Source organism: Chamaea fasciata, unplaced genomic scaffold, assembly GCF_029207755.1.
Source record: "Chamaea fasciata isolate MVZ Bird 193981 ecotype frontalis unplaced genomic scaffold, bChaFas1.0.hap1 SCAF_4, whole genome shotgun sequence".
NCBI lineage: Eukaryota > Metazoa > Chordata > Aves > Passeriformes > Sylviidae > Chamaea > Chamaea fasciata.
Window position 1 is genome coordinate 69214270 of NW_027094089.1, and position 21614 is coordinate 69235883.

Genomic DNA, 21614 nt, shown 5'->3' on the forward strand with positions numbered 1-21614 from the left:
GTCTTCTGATACACCAGAAAAGCCAGTGGCCAAGGAGATCTATGACTCTTCTGCACTCTCTGCATGGAATTTTTTTCATCCCACAGTCCCTTTCTCCTAGAGCTGCAAAAAACAGGTGCCTCCATCTGGATGATCCCTGAGGCACTGACCAAATTCTCAATCCCTTTTACTTGGTGGGAGTGGGGGAACAACCAAAACCAAAAACCAAACCACAAAAGATGTCAGATGTAGATCTAAAGCTGGTACAAATACATGTTTTTATCATTTGTTTCCTCAGCTCAGCTCCACTGTGAACATTCAATGACAGCCCAAAAGTCTGTTATAGTCTTTTAAGGGTAACTGATAAATTCCAAAATTCAAGTTTTGTCCACAGGAACTTCAGACATCCCCTTTGCTTGACTTAACAGATGCCTGAGAACCCAAGCACATCGCTGTCATTAAAAGTTTCATGCAATCCAATCCTCCATTCTTCCCATGCTTCCTCATTGGTTTAGGCCACAATACAGCCCTTTTTTTTTTTTTTTTTTTTTAAGCAAAAAAATTATCAGCTTTATGACTGGCACAGTGCTCTGAAAGCAGACTGGTCCAGCTGTCTTATATCTTAAGGAGTTGTATTACTAAGAAAATAATAAAAAAAATCCCACAAAGATAAGATCTACTTAATATAAATTTGGGAATGTAACAGTTTCAAAGGATACTTTTCTCAAGATATCCAAACCTAGGTAAGATCCTCTGCTGTCCCTTCTATTTCCTGAAGAGGTGACTAAGCAGAAGATTGTAAAAAATCATTTTGCAGCCTTCACTGATACACAATTGATCTTTTAATCTTTGCCTAGTGCCAGGCTGATACTGTTCTTTCACTTTTAGACCCCAAACTTTATCACTTGAGAGAACACTCTTTTGAGATTTATGTGCAACCATGAGATTTTCCCCCTTGTCCTCACACTCAGGCCTGGATTGAAAGCTCATTGAACTCCTTCCACTAAACATTTTTGGAATATAAACATTTTTGATCACTCTGTCCGAATAACACTGACTTAGTTTAGACACAGTTTGCAGCCATGGTTGAATAAAGGAGCAACACCAGTGGTATTATTTCCTGTCCCCATTATTATTCCCCTTAGATCAAAAAGCTGGAAACACATGCTGGTGGTTTTTGGGTCAAATTCAGCATGGCACATCCTCAGGGATGGCTTTTTAGCCTCTGCTGAGAAAACACAGAGGGAACAGTGAGGTGGACTGAGTACTGGCTGAAGGGCAGGTCTTAGAGGATGTGACCAATGCCAGAGAGTCCTGTAATTAGTGGTGTCCCCAAGGTTGGTACTGGGTCCAGTATTGTTTAATGGCTTGGGATAGACTAGCCCCTCAGCAAGTTCACTGATGATACAGAACTGGGAGTGCTGTGCTGCCCTTCTCAAGAGCCTTGAGAGCCTGAAGGGATGGGTAGAGCAGAACCTTTTGAAGCTCAAAAATGCAGGGTCCTGCACCTGGGCAAGAATAACCCTGGCACAGGGGGGAGCGGGGCAGGGGGCAGTAGAGAGGAGGAGTGTGATCTGCTGCAAAACAGAAAGGAAGGACCTGGAGGCCCTGGGGGACAAATTGCTGTCCCCGAGCCAGCAGAGTGCCCTGGGGACAAGGAGGCCAACGGGACCCTGGAGTGCACTTGGAAGGGCACTGTCAGCAGGTCAGGGAGTGATCCTGCCCCTCTGCCCAGCTCTGGGAGGCCCCTCTGGAGTGCTGTGCCCAGCTCTGGGCTCCTCAGGGCAGGAGGGACACAGAGCTCCTGGAGTGGGCCCAGCAAAGGCTGCGCAGGTGAGGAAGCGCCTGGACCACCTCCCTCATAGGGAGCTGGGGCTGTCTCTTGAAAAGAGACAACAACAGGTTGGACCAGATGACCTCCAGTGGTGCCTTTCCAGCCTGACCCTTGCTGTGATTCTCTGTGATGCTGTCAATTTTCACAACTGCTTCTGAACGCTAAACACGCCAATCCTGGCAGCCCAGCCGTCACACGTTTGAAAATTTCAACACAGGCTTCCAATCAGGAGAGTCTGATGACTTTCTGATGTGCTTTTCTTAAGTGGGCTTCTAAAGCAGCAGCTTTGTTCCCAGTGCACGCTGTTGATGGACTGTCAGCATCCTGTGGAATTAATTTATGTCTCTTTTGAATTGACAGAATCTTCTAGGCTGTACATGGGAAAACAAAAGGCAGAAGGGATCTCATGGATGACCAAGACCAGTTCTGTTATCACAGACACAAATCTAATCTCCATTAACTTAAAGAATAATAGCATGTTTGCTTAAAAAAAAAAAAAAAAAACAACCAACCAACCAACCAACCAAACAAAAAAACAACAACAACAACAAAAAAAACAGCTGTTGATGCCTGAGTCAGGGAATCAGGGAATGCTTGATTTTAAAGAAAACTGGTTCTATATGAAAGCTTTCTGATAATGGTGCACCTAACTGCTAGCATTTTCTAGTCTCAGTGACCACGCAAAAGGTACAGAGATCTAACCAGCCAGGTTACTGATATAAATTCTGTACCCCTTCCTCCAAAGAATTAATTTCTCAGCTGAAATACCCCTTGAGGCTGGAAGTCATATATTATGTTATAGTTCTGAAATGTGAAGTAACCCTCAATTCTACCCAGCTTATCAAAAATCCCTGTCCTGTTCTCTCCCTTCTCACATTTCCTTGGCTTCATTATGCTTTTAAAAAGGGAGATTGCTACTAAAATCCCAGTTGCGCTAATTTGACAGCTGGAGCATGAGAAACCACAAGTAGAAGATTCTGCCCGTCCCAGTAATTCGATCAGTCCAGCCCTTCCTATGCAAAAATCCCATCAGGAACACAACTGAGAGGTATCCCAGAACACACAGACGATTCATGGGACACAGGAAAAAAAGGAAAAAAAAAGAAAAAAAAAGAAGAAAAGTATAGAAAAGTCTCAAGCAGGAGGTCAGAGTTCACTGGATTTAAAGACCCACTGACCTTCCTTCAGGATGGGCTTGGTCCCATATTCCAGGCCTGGAACATTTCACCAGTTTCCTAATTACAGATCGGATTTTCTAGGCAGGCTACAGAACCGAAAGTGTTCCTTCAACACCAGTAGTCCACTGCCACATTTTCCTATTACGAGCTTGTCAGCCTGCCAATGCAGAGAACTTCTAGAACTCCTCCTTGCTCTCTTCCCACAGAACACAAAGCAGCATATTCCTTCAGAAGCCCTATTCAAACTCCCTTTCTTCTCTATGAGCCTGCATCTTTGAGACAATGGATAAGAGGAGGCAGACCACTTCCGCCATTCATTTGCTCAGCCTGCTGAAACGTCAGATCTGTCTGATCTTGCAGCAGAAGCATTATCCTTTGTTCTGATCAGGTTGCACAAATAGCTGTGCTTGTGTCAGTCGCAGAGCAGAGATTTTTCTTTTTTTTTTCATGACCAATATGATTTATGGCTCATACAACACCTTGTGTCCTGCTTAAAATGTTGCATTTTTGTTTTCCACCAGGCAACTCTCCTACAAAAATCTCAGTTCACTGTTAAATGCTAAGGAAGAAGGGGAAATTCACAATGCTGTTGTATCCTAGACAAATGTGACAAAATATTCCCAACCCCACACAAATGAACACAGAGCCACCAGAAGCACCTGAACAGGCTTGAGGTGAAGGAGTTAAGAGAGGCACAAGATTATTGTGACTCCCAAGACATCCCACCACTTCTCTGAAGGCTGGGCACTCCTTGTGTTCATCAGCAACAGCCTTTGCATGTCCTTACAGCTTACTGCTTCCCACACAGATGAACTGTGCTGGCCCCAGCCACCCCCACCACTGTGGTGACATACCTCTGCCCAGAATTCACACCTGAACTGCCTGCAAAGCCATCTGCAACCGAAGAGACAAAGGTTAGCCACTGCCAGGCTGTGTGAACACACAACGTGGTATTGTCTGGTGAGCAGTTCGGTTTCCCACACTGACAGAAGACAAATAAATCACCAGCCTCTACTGATAGAGTCCTCAGCTCTCGAGAGGTTACAAAACATGGCTTTGATTTTCCCTTCCCCCTGTTCTACCATAATGCACACTTGCTTATGAAAACAGTTGTTATCATACATCCTTCCTCTTCCTCGGGCAGAAAACCAAATCAACCAGAAAACACAGCCAGTAAGTTCTTTAGAACTTCAGCACATCAGAAAGTCTCATTCAGGCTGGAGGTTGAACTTCACCTACTACCTCCAAATTTCTTATATTTTTGCCATAAGTATGTGCATGAGTATGCTGTCTCTTTTATCAGGTAAAAGCTCAAATACCCATTTCTGGCTTCTAGCCAGCATTTAAAAAGATAAAAAAAAAAAATTACTAATCCATGGTTGCAATGGAAAAAACACCTACCACAGGGAAAAAAAATCCTCCTGCCTTTAGCCAAATCTAATCTAATCTCTTCTCACAGCTGTAATATCACTCTGAGTGCTTCACTACCTAACTTCAGCTTCACATACAGAGTATAGGGAATTATTGATACAAACCTTTTGTACAAGGTCAGCCTGTGGAAAAAAATGGGTGGCTGTGTTTAATATTCCCAAGTTTGCCATCAGAATCAATACAGTTGCATGAAGATTTGCCATTTTTAGTAACTGTGATACCCTCCAAAATGCAACAGCATTATGATTTCTGCTTCATACAGGCTTTGACATTCCATCTATTATCCTAGTCTTGCGTTAGCACATATTTTATATTAGAATATGTTCCAGGAGGCATATGGCAATAGAACTAGGTCAACCATTAACCAAATAACAGGAAGCTGCTCTGCAGAGCACACCCTTCTAAGCTCGCTTAATAAGCTGGCTCTTCAGAGTGTGTCCTTCAGTAAGGTTGAAGCTAACTGTTCCACAGGATTTTCCTTAAAGACACAAAGTCACCCAAGGCAGGTGACTTATGGACATGACAGACTCTCAAGAGCCATCCCGGAGTGTAAAAGCATCTGGGTCAGATGTTGAGCTGAAGAACAATCCACAGTCACGCATGGGACATTGAATACCAGGAACCAGCCCAAATAATTTCCTCATTTTATTTGTCAACAGAGCCCATTCCACCATTAATCTGCTCTCGCAACTTCACAGGAAAAGAGCAGAGCCTTTGTAGAGTTTGTAGGAAAGGCCACCATCACTGGATAAAGATGGAGTGTCTCTCTGTCCGGATGAGTCAATTCCATACTCTTGCAAGGTTTGGGGGAAAAAAAAGGGCTGGTATTAAGCCTTGCAAATCAGTGTCTAACTAAACTCTGCATGTCCTGCTTTCTCATTGATCTCGTTGAGATACATGGATTTAACATGATCTGCCAAATCCAGTGGAAGAGAAAGTCCATCATCACTGCTGATACCTTCATTTGTTCCAACTCAATCTCACCAACTGCTTCCATTAAATACCACATTCCACACTTCTAAGCAACCACAGATGCCCAAGCTTGAAAGGGAAGTTTTTAGGACTGAGAAGCATCAGGCACCACGGGGCAGAATCCATGAGTAATGTGGAAGTTAGAAAATGTTCTGATTCATATTATACTGTCAACAAAGCAGTATAGATGGCCTGATCAAGTTATTTTTAAACAAATAAAAGGCAAACCACTTGCCAGCACTCTAATTGAAAGGAAGTTTGCCACTGATATCCATCACATAACTGTTGCAATAACATGATAACAGCTATGTACCACAAAGCAGAGTAAACTTTTCAAATTCAAAAAAGTCACCATCCAGCTATGTGACTACAGCCAAATCTTGACATTAGGTGTGTATGGATACTAACATCAGTTTTCTGATACTCTCATAAAAATGGATACAGTCTCTTATCTCTTTATCATAGTCTTTCTTCTGGACAGCATCTCTACAAAACAAAACAGCTAGAAATCCTGAAGTCATTATTTACCCAAACAAAGCTAACAATAAAAAAAAAAAACAACCATAAAAACCTCTCTACACCATTGCCAGGGGTAGGCTTGTATTTCTCCATAATTTCTACCAGGAATGACTGCTGTAAGCATATATACATATATATATACATATATACATACATACATACACATCAAGAGCTTCTCCAGTAGTTCACATCTATCCTTGTGACAAAATAAAAGGCAGAAAGCCCATGTCTAACCATTCTTCTACTAGAGCCTCCATAACTGAGAACTTCTCTGCGACCAAATGCTTGTGAGGTGGGAACTCAGGTCCATCTTTGTGAAGGTGGAATCCTGCTGGTTCACCAGATAATAATTCCAGTTCCTAATTTCAGGCACAGGAAATGATACGGCATCCATGATGACTGAGAAAACAGTCAGTGTGTGTGATCATATGTCCCTGCAGATTGCTTTGTATCTTAAGCGACAGCTCCTTGCTGAAACAGGCTAACTCAGTGGAAGACTGCCAAGCATGCTGTGGTGAGATTATCATCTTAGTAGTTATTTATAATAAACTATCTTCAGCAAGTAGCACCTTTTTCAGTAGGAAAAAAGTCAAGGACAATGCATTTTCTTCAAAGTACAGAGATGGTCTATGAGAAAACGTGCAGACAATATCTGGTGGCATTGTTCATTTGCGTACAAAGACGCACTTCTGATGAACATTCCTCCAGCATGTTCTGAAAACTGTTCCAACACCACTAGAAAAAGCAAAAAATTACCAGCCACTACAAAGTACAACCTGCAATGGAAATTACATGGGTAGACAGAATAGAGTGCCCATACTTTATTTTTTTAAAAAAACCCTTTTGATTTGTCTGCGTCCTTAACTTCTGATGATGGAACAGCTACACCATGGTATACCTATGGGACCAAGGAGTTCTGCCCTGAGAGATGATGTTCAAGTCTCATATAACTCCTCTGCCATTTAGTTGCAAGTGCCCTATGCAGAAGTGCCAGAGTCCCATAGCTCCAACCAAAAAATGTGAATGGGGCCAGTGGAGCAGTTTTAAGGATGGAGTTACTGCAGAACAGAACAAACAGTCTTCACACACAAGCCATGTTTTATATGCATCCCCTCCTCCCATCACCAAATTGCAACTGGGAAAACATACCTGTGGGTTGACTACTCCCACATTCCCATTCCAGTTCGTAGGAACACATGAAGAAAGTCATGCTTTTGCAGGGCTGCCACAGAATGGCAACTAAGACAAGGATTCATTCAAGGGATCTGTAATATATTCTCTGAAGATCCAGCTGAACAGGCAATGGAAACCACGAGAGCTCTGATTCTGAAGTTCAGCTCTGCTGTGCCCATCAAGATGCAAGCTCTGATACTCCAGAGTTTCCCAGGCTGCAGCTACGTGAAGGTATTTCCAAATGTTATGGGTGGAAAAAACGCTAAACCAGTTGACCAGTGTGTGACTAAGCTGACAAAATCACCAGATTTTTTAAGTCCACTGAATGCTTAGTAAGCTTATTTAGAAACCTTTTTTTCTGCATATTTAGCTAAAATATCAACAATATTTGGCTCGTAAAAAAAAAAAAAAAAAAAAAAAAAAAAAAAAGTGTCACGGCTTTAGCCAAATAGGACAAATGCATTCTAAAAGTGCATTTCTGGTAAAAAGAAAGCAGGAACAGTTACAGTAGCTTTCTACAGTTTCTTAGTAATTACAGAGTTTCAAGGTCTACATAGTATCACAGCATTTCATACATTCTGCATTTCGCAGCTGCAGTTCAATGTTCTCAAATGGTTACAGCTTTTGAAGGAACTGTGTCTGCACTAAAGCCAAAAGGATCTACAATGGAGCTACATCTGAAGCTCAGGACTTGCACATGACTGAACTCTTCTCTTTCTCCAGAACTGCTCAGCCCTTCAGCCTCCCCTCAGCCCCTTTTATAATCCATCAGACATGCTTTTGGAGTGCACTTCATTGCTTTGTGTTTGTTTTTTTTTTTTTTTTTAAAAAGGAAACATACACATACACACACATTAAAAAAAAAAAAAAAAAAAAAAAAAAAAGACAAACCAACAAAAACAAGAAAAAAACCCCTGCAGGTTCAGAAAGAGAGAAATTAATGAAACCCTGCTGGGCTGAAGTTTCCAGATGACAAAGCAGAAGGTAATAGTTTAATACCAAGTATGAAAGCAGCACAAAAGGATGAGATGCAGAGGGGGGAAAAATCTATTTGGGCTTCCTGCACTGGCATGAAATGGCTGCTTTCCTTTTTACTGCCAGCTCCCATGCTTCATGTTGACATTACACATCCTGTGCTGTAGATCCACCCCCATGCTGATGCTTGCCCAACAGAATTATCTCCTGCGTCACAGCAGTGGTAACAGAACTGCTGGCTCTGCAGATCAGAGAGCACCATTTCAACGCTTAGTACACGCAGGAACTGGACACACTACCAGATATTCTGGGTTGGTTTATGGCACTCAGTGCTGTACTGCTTTGCCTAACCTTCTGTTAACCAGATGGCCTGTTCTCTCCCCTTGGGATCTAACCATTACGTTTTATTACCCTCTACCAAAACGCAGGGATGGTTTGGAGCACTCGTATCTGGTTTATCTCCAATAGGGTTGCTAAGATGAAAATGACCTAAAAATAACTGGAAATGCTGCTTCACACCAATAGAGAACTTTTGGAGTAAATATTTAAATGATCTGCCAGATGAACCACCCCAGCAGCATGAACCACATGGATAGGAACTTGCATTATGTACACACACACAAAGGCACACACTTCTGCCATTGTAAAAGTACCTAGGCTGCATTTTTCCTGATCCAAAACACTTCCGTCTTCAACAAACCAAATACTACCATATTAGTATCTATTCAAGCCAATCCCTTAATTAAGAAGAAAAAAATCAGGGGAAAAAACGGCTTCCAAAACCACCACAGTTAGTGATGGGGCTCCAGAATGCTTGGACATTATCCACAGGCAACACAGCAAGAGGAGTGTTCTCACTAGAACATCTGCAAAGTCACATGAAATCATACTTCAGGGACATGCCAGCACTAACTGAAGTCAAAGCTGAGTATTTATAACATACATGCTCCTGCTGTCAAAATACAAAGAGTGAGAATGAAAGAAGGAGCACATGAATGAAAGTGAAATAATTATCTTATGCATATGCTTCCGCTGAATCTTGCAAATCTGCTACAGCCATGCCCTCACATGCAACCACAAATGAGCATCTCACGTATGTAGGTGGAAGCCGTTGAAAGTTAAGGGCATCCTCAATTCAAGATGTAATTTTCAAACGCCTCCCTGAAAAGCTCCACAAGAATTACTTCATGCAGCTAAGGATCTGATCTTCAAATGTTTACTCACACAAGTAGCTGCAGTGAAAATTTAGAATCAGAGCACAGCGACTGTTCACATGAATGAGCTCTTACAGCATAAGGGCCTTAGCTCCCATCATCCATTATCTACCAAATGCACCACGTTAACTATGAAAATGCAACAGTGGTGAGGTCTGACCTATTAAAAAGCCTTTATTAACATTCCTAACAGTGGCAGTGAGCAGTTATAAAATAAACAAATAAAGTGCCCATGCCTTTATTTGCATGCACACTAAACAAAATCCCAGGAATGTAAGAAGAATCCTGTAAAAGTTGCAGTTTTGCTGTCTTCCAAAGGAAATAAGAAGCAAATCCACATAAAATCTAACTATAATAAATCATTAAAATCTGTTCTCCATGACTACCACCACAGTGCAGTGCTTCAAAAACACAACTGGGTTCACTGCTCAGATTGCTGCACACATGCATTTCTCTGAGGCTGGATCTTTTCAACCTAAAGCTCCAAACATTTGGAGGCGGGGATGTCAAACACCCTCTAAGAGGATGGCACTGCTATTATCCAGCTTCCTACATGTAGCTAACTTCTGATGTGAAAGGAGATCACAAACCATCTTCTTCACACCACCTGGGCAGCTAAAATGTTCTTGTGGTCATCAATTACTAAAAGTCTTACTGAGACATGAATAACCCTCCAATCTGGATGTCAACAGATCAGCAGGCATTGCCTTCAGCTCATAAGCAGACTGCTTAATTCACCTGTAAAGAGGATTAGATGTCTTCAGCACATCAAGGAAACAAGGATGAGAACAGGTGGTGTGACATTTTAGCTCCATCTATCTTTAAAATTTCCCCAAAGAGCAGGATTTTTTTAATGTCCCATTTAAGTTACTAACTCATCATCATATGACTGGCCTTCACTGCCATGACATACAAAACTTCAGTGTATGGTGACGGGCCACCTAGAAAGTCATTCCACAACCTGAAACATCATCTACCCTTCAAACACACTAAAAATAGATTCCTCACTCCCTTGAGGTCTCAGCAGCCCATCTGATATTACAGTACAGTATTAACAAACCTATGTGGACATGAATTCTTAAAATAAATATCTTCAGAGATAAAACAGAATACCAGCAAGCAAACTATATTCCTGTACACCACTGGTGAACCTGTGGAAGCATTGAAGAACCATGGAGGGCAACAACCATTCCAAGTTCATTTTGCAGGAGCAAAACTCATGCAACTTCTGGTCAATCTTCCTGACATCTTGCCAAGCAACTTCTGACTGCTTGAAAGACACTTCCTGAGTACAGCCTCAGCAGGTGGTTTTATATGGTTCCTCAGGAGAACACACTGAAAATCTTTGTCTTCCCCCCCTCCCCTGCCCCACGGTGGAAGGAGAGAAGCACTCTGGTAGTGGGTTGTGGAATGGAAAGTTCATTGTAGTATTTTATCACCTCTGCAATCTGATCATTTTAAAATAATTCAGGTTTACTCATTTATTCATGCAAAGACCCAAACATACTGACTCATTGCCTCAGCAGCCCCAGTGAGTAATACAGTTATGTCCTTGGAGCCAGAGATTTCAGGTCTCACACATGCAGGGGTGTTCTAGCAGGAGAAACCCACACACTTTTGAGCAACAACAGCTTCTTCTCAACCTACCAGGATGGAAACACACCAGGAGCCAGCACCACTGAAGGGTTAAACACAACCATCCTGCAAGGCAGAACATGGACTTGGGTCACATTTACCTACAGAAGAGCTGCTGGAGTGCTCCTCTGCCCAGGCCCTGGTGCTGTTGCACACTGGGCTGTTTCACACCATATGCTTGATCAGACAAGAGAACTTGGCCTCTGCATGACCTGACATAGCTGAAAGCCGATATGCTTTCGCCCCACTGCCCGCCCCCAGCAAAGATAAAAGGTCATTTAGACCAAAAGGAACCTGTCCACACTGACTTCAAGTTACATTAATTCAACTTTTGGGATGCACTCCTGGCCAGGACTCAAACCCTTTCTCGCAGGGCTGCAAGCCACAGCCATACAAGGGGGCAGGAACAATTCAGCAGTCAAGGACCTAATTAACCAGGCTGAGAGCTGTCTGGCTGCTCTCAATTTTGCATCAGCCATTTGTTACATTTTTTACACTTGTCAAGCTATTTAGCTGAGCATGACAGAAGCAAGGTTTCAGAGCCCACCAGTGCTGGAGGTCCCACATCCTGCAGCCCGAACCACCCAGCTGCAGACAAAGGGGAGGGGAAAAACGGAAATACAAAATCAGAGCTTCCAATCAAATACAGAGAGAAATCATTCCAAATTTGCTCACATTGCCATTTTATTTATTTATTTATTTACTTGTCTTCATGGTGCCATTTGTCTCACAACACAGAACAAAACAAGATGACTCCATCAGCCACTGCCTTCAAAACTTTGCTGCATCCCCAACTAAGTAGGTACTGTCTATATTTATATATTTGTCCATACCACAAGCAACAACACACTTGAAGAGACAGGCTCAGTCAGAATTACAGCAGTGACACAGAAACAAGGTGGCAAGTAACGACATCTCATCTCTCAAGCTCTCGCCAACAGAAGAGCAGCTCTTCTCCAGTCTCACACACCAGAACGACTCACAAAAGGAGGCTGTTCTTTCCTTATCTTGGTTTAACACACAGAGCAGCAAGGTCGTAATTTCTAATGTTCACGTTAAATCCTAATTATGCCTATTCAACTAGGTAGAGGGATAGACAGTTGAAGAAATAAAAAAAGTTAAGAGCAAGATTTCAAGTGCTGGACAGAAATTCTTCGGTCTCCTTTCTTTTTGGTCAGAGAGACCTAAATACCCTTACAAAGAATCACATGCCCACAAATCTAGCTGAGTCTGACTAGGACTGAAGAATCCAAGTCTGAGTTAAAATAAATAAACATCCATGGGCCTCTTAAGTTCTCTCCAGAAGCAGTTTGCTCAACTAGAGATGGAGTACTCATCCTTTACTCACTGCATCCCCCTCAAGATCAGCACTCCTCAAGCTATTCCAAGTTTAGCCTAGACTGCAGTTACCACTTTAATAAAAACATGAAAATTAAAAATAAAAAAAAAAAAAAAGGAAATTACGAAAAGCTGTTAAACAATCACCACTGACATAAACCACCTTCATTAATCCCTCTGGAATTTCTGACCCCGGATCTATTTTAGCTGGCCATTTAATATCAACAAGAGGGAGGCAGAAATTAAATGAAAAAAACCCCACCAAACCCTTTTCAGCATCACCAGCCAGCTGAATTCCAACTTTTGGACCACAGCAAGGCCTTTATTAATGATCCCTTTCCCAGTTGCACACTCAATTGAATTCTCCAGCAAGTCAGTCATTAGAAGGTAAATGAACCACCCTCCACATCACCATCATGCTGGACCAAAATCTCCCAGCACAAGTAGTCTCTCCTTAGCTTTGCTGTTTATTTGACAGAGGGAGAAAATTTTAAAAAGTGCTTGCTGGAGCACAGGTTCCAAGTATTACACTGCCCCCATTCTACCCCTTTCTTTGGAGAGGTCTGGGGACAGTGTGTGGGAGGAATGTGTTTGCCTGGCTCCTGGGATAAGTAGCCATTGTGTTTTGAAGCATTTGCATGACAACAGTCCAACCCAAGATGACCCATCTTCTTCCCAAAAGGAATATCCTGTGATGACTTCTTTCCACAGCCACTGATACCACTCCAAGCCACTGTTTGAACCTAAGAGCTGCAGGCAGAAAGGAAGGGTTTGCTCATCCCAGCAATGCAAAAGAAGCCCCCATTGTTCTACCAGGCCACGGAAACACTGACCACATGTGCATCAGAAGATTCCATTTTTAGTATCTTTCAAAACAAAGTCTTCTCTTTCCCATTATCACAAGCACACTGAATCCTCAGTCTTCCTATATCATTCTCTGCAATGTCTGCTTTGTTTTGTCTTGAAAAGTCGTTCTCCTGCCTCTCTACCCCATGCCACTGCTCTATTAGCAGCAAGTTTCCACTGCACATAATTATGGCATGCCTTAGCCTACTTTTTTCTGTTTGCTGAACAACTCTGCCTACTTGGGCTGATGCTACCATTTACTTTTCCTGATGCTCTAATCCTTGTATCCTTTGAAGGCCTGACTTTCTCCACACCACAACAGCAGCTGGGGTTCTCAGGCCTCTTTCCAGACCTTTTTAATAGCAACAGTAATGCCACCCTGATGAACATCCCACTTCCTAATCTTCAGGTCAGCACAGAGCCTGCATCTGTAACAAGTGCTGCAAATACACCATCCAGGGCTGCTGAGCACCCATTATCTAAGTAACTATCAAGTTATTAATTGCATATTCTTGGAACTAGAAGAAGAAGGAAAAACACTGTCACATAATGCAAGCACTTAGCTTCTACACACATAGTCCCAATTAGAAGGTCTTATTTTCCACCAGGAAGTAATAAGTGACACACTTCAAGAACTAAATTCTTAATTTAACTGGTTCAAAACTAATAGAAGTAGCCCAGTGAATCAAGTGCTTTCTCAGAATTATTTGTCCTCAACACACACTGGCCTTGCAAAGATTGCTACCCTAATAAGCTCTAAATAAGTCCTTCCTAATCACTCATGACATTGATGCTGTGCCTACAGCTCTTTATGCTGACACTATTTAACGAGTATTCTTAAAGAGACTGCGTTTGACTCCACTCAAGAACAACTCCTGAACTTCCTGAGATCTCCTATTTCCATCTTGCCTCAATTACCAACTAAATTCAACTTAATTAATTGCTTCTCCTGATGGATCTTACAATCTTCTACCTAAGAAGCTGCTTTTAGCCCATGACAAAACCCCACTGTATTCCCCCTAGACAGCAGCTGTGGAGGTCCGTAATTTTACCACAAAAACCAGCCAAGAATGATAAGACTTTTGATCAAGGTAAAATACAATGTATAGCACTGCTGCTAGGTCTGGGATTGATGTTCTGATAACCAGTGCATCTCAAAAATGACTGCAAAGCAGTCAAAACCAATGATGAGGGAAACCTCTTCCCCAAGCACTGTTTAAAGAAAAGTTCCTTCAAGTGGTGATTAGGCCAGGATATTTTTAGTTACTGCAGTAACTTGCCTCAAGCTGACCAAAGCAACTGCACTGAGATCTTCGACACCCAGGGAGTGCAAAAGAGCCCAGAGAAAAAGAAATTGTTTTGTATTTAGGATTGTGTTCAACTGTAAGACACCAAACACAAAGGCTCCCCTTTCCTCATCTCAAACTTTCTTGTCTTCAAATCCCCTCAGAGAGGCATTTGTGCTGCAACCTCTGGCACAGCATAATACAGCTTGAGAAATGAGGGACAGACTTTTTAGATCTTTGGTATTGTTTTTAATGTTAAAAGAACAAAACTGATCAGAACCCAAAAACAGTCCACATGACTTTGTATTTACCTATGTGTTGAACTTCCCCAACACAGGCTGAAAGCAGAATGCTTCCAGAACTCAGGAGCAAATGAAGACCACTTCTCAAACCTGGTCCCCTAAGTTTGGAAACTTCTAGTAAAGACTTTTTTTTTTTTGCCACAACCAACAAGATAATTATCATAAGTCGATCTATCTCCCTTCCTCCCCCCAATTCTTCTTTCAGCACTGGCATACAAACCATGCTATTTTAACTTCTTTCCTGTTCTCCCAGTTCTTCTGGAACATTTTATTTTCAACAGTCAACTCATTTGGAGAAGTGCCATGCTGAAGTTCAACCGTGTACAATGTTAACTATGTCTCTGCCAGCAGCTGAGGACTTGCACCTCTTGATTAAACAACAGGAGTTCTTCTCTCTGAGAAGTTAGCAGATGTTTAAGCAACCTTCACTCTCATCCCACTCTTCCCACTTTTTTTGGTTTTTCCCCCCCCTCAAAAATTATTCTCTCTCGATGAAAAGTAAGATGGAATTTCTCATTCTCTCCTCAATTAACACTCAACAGACCTCCTGCTCACCTCCTATGGACCCATAGATGTCTTGATTGTATAGTACCCTAGAGAGAAGCAACTGTTTGAAAAGCAAGCAGGCATTTGGACTGATGAAGTTCAACATCTCTGCTGAAGCCGTCAATTAGAAGTTCATACTTGAACACATCTTGGGTCAAGTACGCAAGTTAAGCAAATCATATAGTTCTGGCACTGGCAGCAGACCATATTCATCCAGAACAAGTCCATAAAATATATAATCTTCTACTTCAAAGTAGAAAAATATGTGTCAAGAGTCAAAATAAGAGAAATATATGATACTATAGGAGTATTTTCATTTTTTTTCTCCTACAATGGATTAGAAGTGTAACAAAATTTAAGGAAACAAAATACACAAAACAACACAGACATCTTGGCCTTTGTAGATCTTTCCTGATTTGTGAAAAACAGGACCACCTTCCTCCATCATCAGCTTCTTCCAATCACAGTTTCACTGGGGACTTCTGCATTAGGGAAAGTTGGCCTGGTGAAGCTTCAACAAGGGACAATATTAGTTAATGAGTAGTACACAGCTATTCACCAGTTTCACACTTTCAAGTCCTTTTTATGCAGTTTCTTACTTCAAAGCAGTGCTGTTCTGCCCATTTAAGGAAATTATCCACAACACCACACAGAGAAGGTGTTACAGTAAACTGAGGTAATGTCAATTTATATTGTAACTCCACACGTGTTGTTTGGAATAATAGGAAAACCCAATAGGAAATGCTAATTTGCACTGGGTTTCTGGGAGTTCGAGACTTCAAGAGACATCTTTTGAGCTCTTCTGAAGTAATCTTCCTCAAACTGTAAGTTGTACTATTATAAGACTTAAGTTCTTCCCATTTCCTTTTTAAGGCTAAAATTAAACTTGCCCATTCCTTGGGGCCCAGAGGAACATCTGCCAGATGTCCGGACATCTATGCTGAACAATAGTTATCTACTTGTCAACTCTCTTTTTAATCATCCTTTTATTGGTCTTCATAAAAGTCAATCCTCCTTTAAGTCAAAGTGCACAATGCTAACAAATTTGTTATAAAAGTTACTGGATTGGAATGATCAGATTTTTTTTCCATTTCCACCTGCAGTTGCCCTGCTTTCCCTTTCCAGCACCCCATTATGTACTTATATTCCTCACATTCTAAGCATACACATTATTGTATTTTTAGTTTTCTTCTTGCAATAAAATAGTATTTTTAATTATGGAAGGAAATTGTACACATGACATCATAAATTTCTCATCAACATAACCCAGTGTGAAGGTAGTGAAAATGTAGAACAAAATTAATTTTTTTTAAAATATTTTAAAGCAGTGGTTCATAGGCTATGTTTAGTAGGTGTGAGGAAAGTGATTAAGATATATTTATACACTGGATATATTTATATACTGATATATTTAAATACTGGAGAATAAGCTACCAATGCTTATTCTTTCTATTAGAGACTGGACCAATAAAAGGTTCTGTGTGCCCCAAACCAAAAGCAATTGAAAGCCACCGTATGAATGAATAAATTTATGCCTGATTAGGAGAAACATTCATGTCACCACCATGGCATGAATTAAGATCACCTTTCTGGAGATTCTTTTCAAACCAATGGGTTTTGGGGTTTTTTTTTTGTTTGTTTGGGATTTTGTTGGGGGATAGAATTGTTTTGTGTTGTTTTGGGTTGTCTTTTTTTCAAAAATAAAAGTTCTTCATCTAGTATTTTAACAACAAGGTGAACTTCAGTTTGTCTGGGCAGAACCACAGCAAGAAGCACCATTAACAAGAATAAAATTTTCTGAAGAGGTTTCAGTCTCACAGTGAGGAAACCCAGAAAAAAACAAAACAAACAACAACAACAACAACAACAAAAAAAAAAAAAAAAAAAAAAAAAAAAAAAAAACCAAAAAAACCCAAACCAAACCAAAAAACAACAATCCATTAAAACAACTGCAATGTTGTTTGGTTTTTCAGGACGTAAGAGGCCCTCCCATAAAGATCCTGATCTTCAATCTCAGAGTTGTTCTTGGATTGCACATGCCAGTTCGAGGGCAGGGTATCTGCAGGGCACCTTGTAGTGCCAGCACTGGGATGACCTCTCCAGAAGTAAGAGGAGATTCACAGCTCTGAACCACAAGCACTCTGCATACAGTCCATATAGGGGATGGATATTTGGGATGTGACCCCAATAAGCAAAGGTCAGTGGGCAATTTTTCAATTTTTCTTCAAAGGCTGACTTAGAGCTGTGCAGAAACTGGAAAATGCATCAAAAAAATATAACCTCAGGGAGGGGGGGGACGACCAAAACACCGCAACAACAGCAACAACAAACGAACAAAACCCCAAAACCAAAAGCAGTTAATCTCTCTTTTTCTCAAAATACAAGATTAAACATACCTGAAATGGTATGTTCCATGGACTTCATCTGAAAGATGGAGACAACCAGAGAATCTCAATAATTTGGGTGACACATCAGCAACCAGAACTTAAGAAATGCACAGTTGATAAAGCAATATCCTTCCAAGGTATATTAGATTACACATTAAAACATTTTTTCCACAGTAAAAATAAAAGAAGGGCATTGATTTTAACTTGCAAGATGGATCTCAATTTCATTACCCATCATTGCAATCCTTAAATCTTTCTGGTTTTTTGCACACCTGGGAGCATGTTCTGACTCAAATTCACTGGTCCCTCATCCTGCCATTTAACATCTTCCCGTATTTGTTCTTAAACATCTCAGAGTAACAATGCATGGACATCACTCACACCTTTCCATGGAGCTGTGCCTTCAAGCTCAGCATCATTGCACCTCGGTATCCCCCTCACACATTTCAGGATGTATTTTGAACTTTTTGAGGAACTGTATCTACTGTGAAGCTGATGTGCAGATTTCAGTGGGTGCGAAAAGATCCAAGGCCTGCTTTGGGTCTACTCAAAATTGTTTCATATTAAAAGGTGGGTGAAAAACAAAGCATACAAATTCCTGATCGACTGCTATCTCACTTTAAAGATCTCAGGTTTCCATAATGACATTAAAATCACAATAAGAATGTTGCCGTAGGTTTTCAGGAAAAAAGAATATTTTATGACACCAAAAAGACACCTGTGAAAAATGTTTTGCTTTTTCCAAGAGAAATTATGTATGTTATGATGCTCTGATGAGCCTACTAAAAGCTTGCCAGTATCACTTTAGTGTAACCTTGTGAGTGGGGAGAAATATTCCATCTTAATTTAAAACACATCCAAAAGAAGGAATGCTCTTGAAAATGAGATGTTAAAAATCCCAAAAATTAGGCATCATCACCTAGGAAAAGAAGAAATATTTCATGATACCCTCTGGAAGAACCCGAGCAGCCTCAAGCTGCATGCACTTACCTCCAAATGCTTTCAGAAATCTAAAAATATATGCTTATATACACTATTTACTTGGCCAACCGATCAACCTCTAAAATCCTGTGATCTTTAACCAAACAAAAATATCTAGAAAGGTGACCTCCGCATGAAAGCATCAGAGAAAAAAAGCCTGAGGATGTGTTTCTCTGTGTGAAGAAGAATCTGAGCAATTTCCTCCAATCCTCATTTCCTGATAGCATGAAGACAGCAAGAAGACCCATCACAATGTTGTGCATTGAAAAATCTGAAGGGGAAACCTTAGGGGAAAAAATCATGATTAAGCCAGCTCCTGCCCAGCAAAGCCTCAAAACATGGAGAGACATCCACAATGTTAGGAGCACTTCCCATCTCAGCTTTGTCTACTCTCTCTCTCCTCCATTTTCTGGTGGAGCTAGAGAACATGACATGGCTTACCTGACTCAGATCACAGCTCTCAGCCAAACTAGTCACTTCCTCTTAGACATGCAAGCAGCTTCATGAGACAACAGACCCCCACAGACGCACACACAAAAGCAGGAGCAGAAAGCACTCAAAACTTGGAAGTCTTTCCCCTTCCAAACACCAGAAAAACAAATGAAACTTTTCCCTTTTTCTCCCCCAAAAAGAAGGAGGTGAAGGGAAGGGGGGGAGGAATCCTCTCAGATCACAACTACATGGAGCTCCAGGAGGATCTCTCTGTGTGGAGAATAGAAACCACAACGCTGAGAGGAGGCGGGGGGCACGGGGGGGCAAGGAGAAGGTTACTCCAGAAGACATAAAGAGCCTGTGGACTGTGTGTGTGCATGTGTGCGAGAGCGAGGAGAAGCTTTGTGTTGTGGAGCCTGGACTGGAACCAAAGCAGACAGCTTGCAAATGGAGGACAGGGAGATAAAGAAAGGGAAAGAGGGGGAGAGATAGGGAGAAACCTGCTCCGGGTGGGTTGAGAAAGGGGCAGGAGAGAAAGCGCCTTCTCCCTTGCCTGGTTTAAAGGTAGGGACATCGGGGAACTGAGCAAGTAGAAGTGGGCTCCTTCCCCTTCCTTTCTTCCCTTCTCGCTCTCTTTTCTCTCAAAGGAGAGCACAAGCGTGTGTAATGGCTCCTGCTCTCCAGCTGAACGCTGTCCTCCTCCAAGCCACCTCCTGCGGGCACCACCAGCCCTCCAGCCCCGACGCCGGGGGCACCCCCGCATCCCAACTCCAGGAGAACCGCGGTGGGGGCACCACCGCCGGGGTGAGGGACCAGCCTCGCCAGCGGTAAGGCGGGCAGCGAGAGGGGACGAGGAGAAAGAGGAGGAGGGGGAGAGTGGCTGGGAGAAAGAAAGAAAGAAAGCAAGAAAGAAAGCGAGAAAGAAAGAAAGAAAAGAACGGAAGAAAGAAGGGAAGGAAGAAAGGAAGGAAGGAAGGAAGGAAGGAAGGAAGAAAGAGGTCACCCGATTGCCTGGGTCGTGCCAGCACGGAGCTTTTCTCTCCTCCGTGTGTCTCCCGTCTCTGATCCAAGTCCATATGCACAGCACCATCCAGACCCCGCACACACACACATATACTCTCAGGCACCCCCCACCCCGAAAGCTCGGCTGGTATCTCACTTATCTCCCCATATTTCCACCCCCCCACCCCCCCGTAATGCAACAACAAAAAATTAATTAACCGCCTTCCTCCTCCTCCCACCACCACCACCACCACCAGCACCTCCTCCTCTTCTCCTCCTCCATGCAAGAGACTTCTCTCTCAAACAAAACCCCGCTCTCGCTCCCCTCTCTTCTCTTTTTCTTTTTTTTTTCTTCCTTTCTTTCTTCCTCCTTCCTCCGTTGACCGAATGAATGGATTTCAGAGGAAGGTGGTGGAAAGAGAGATATAAAAGACCAAACAAAATAACACACGCACACACACACACACACACACACACACACACAGACACACACACACACACACACAAACGAGAGATGATCTCTCCAATACCAAACCAGAGATGGGTTTTAATTGCAAGAACTTACAGGAGCGTCCCGGCACTGCTGCTCTTGCTGCTGCTGCTGCCTCCTCTCCTCTCCTCTCCTCTTCCTCTCTGCCTAGCTCTTCTTGTTATTGTTGTGGAAGTTGTTTTGTGAGTCTCATGTGCTCCTTGCCAGGTCTCAGCAATGGAGGATCGCCATCTTTCCCTGCTTTCCCCCCCCCCCTCCCTCTCCCTCTCTCTCTCTCTCTCTCCTTCACTGGTTTGCTGCAGCTGCAGATGACCTGAGATATCCGTCTCTCTCTCTCTCTCTCTCTCTCACCCTCTGTGTCTCTCTCTGAATAATGAGCAACCAGAGGGAGAGAGAGAAAGAAGACAATCTCCTCTCCTACCACACAAAACGCAAGAGCACCAGGGGGTGCAAGAATCCTTTCTAACAACAACAACAACGTGTAGGGGAAGAGGAGGAAAAAGAGAAAGAAAAGAGAAGAAAAGAGAGGAGGAAAAGGCAAGAAGAAAGAGGAGGGAGGTGGAAGAGGAGTGGGGAAAGCAAGCAAGCGAGAGAGAGATCCAGCAGGCAGACAGATGGAGGAGAAGATGGTAGTGATAGAGGAGGAGGTGTTGAAGATGAAGGAGATTAAGAGGAGGATGGTGGTAACAAAAAGTTAAGGTTTGGGACACTGAATCACTCACAGGCCAGGGAGGAGGAAAAGGGAGAAAGATCTGAAGATCTTCCCCTTCCAAGCTGTTGCCTTCACAAAGCTTCCTGTGCAGGAGCTCTCAGCAGCTCCTGCGATGCTGGGGGAGCCGCTGGGATGGAGCGCTCTGCTGGGTCATAGCTCTCTTCCAGCCATGACAAAAACCGGTTTCTGCATGCAGATCTGCCCCCGAGGTGATCCCTCAGACACATCCATCTAGAGGTTAATCTTCCCTGAGCAGGGTAAAGAACATAAATGGAGCTGGAGGTTGCAAAGTATAAAACCAGATCTACCACGTGGTTGGTTTTTAATCCCCCTTCCAGCTCGCATTTGATGTGGAGAAAGGACACTCAAATTGTCCATTTCT

General features: G+C 42.5%; 1 protein-coding gene across 5 annotated transcripts in view; it reads right to left on the reverse strand.

Annotated features, from left to right (window-relative positions):
* ZNF462 (zinc finger protein 462) overlaps nucleotides 1–20928 on the reverse strand; it is a 91217-nt gene extending 70289 nt beyond the window's left edge. For 3 of the 5 annotated variants that reach the window (XM_066181882.1, XM_066181881.1, XM_066181877.1), the window contains exon 1: nucleotides 20291–20928. The gene's annotated coding sequence lies outside the window, so the exon portion shown is untranslated. Of the gene's footprint in view, nucleotides 1–20031; nucleotides 20184–20290 lie in introns of those variants that run through there. The other 2 variants (XM_066181878.1, XM_066181879.1) reach the window with 2 other exon arrangements.
* Between the last annotated feature and the right edge of the window lie 686 nt (nucleotides 20929–21614).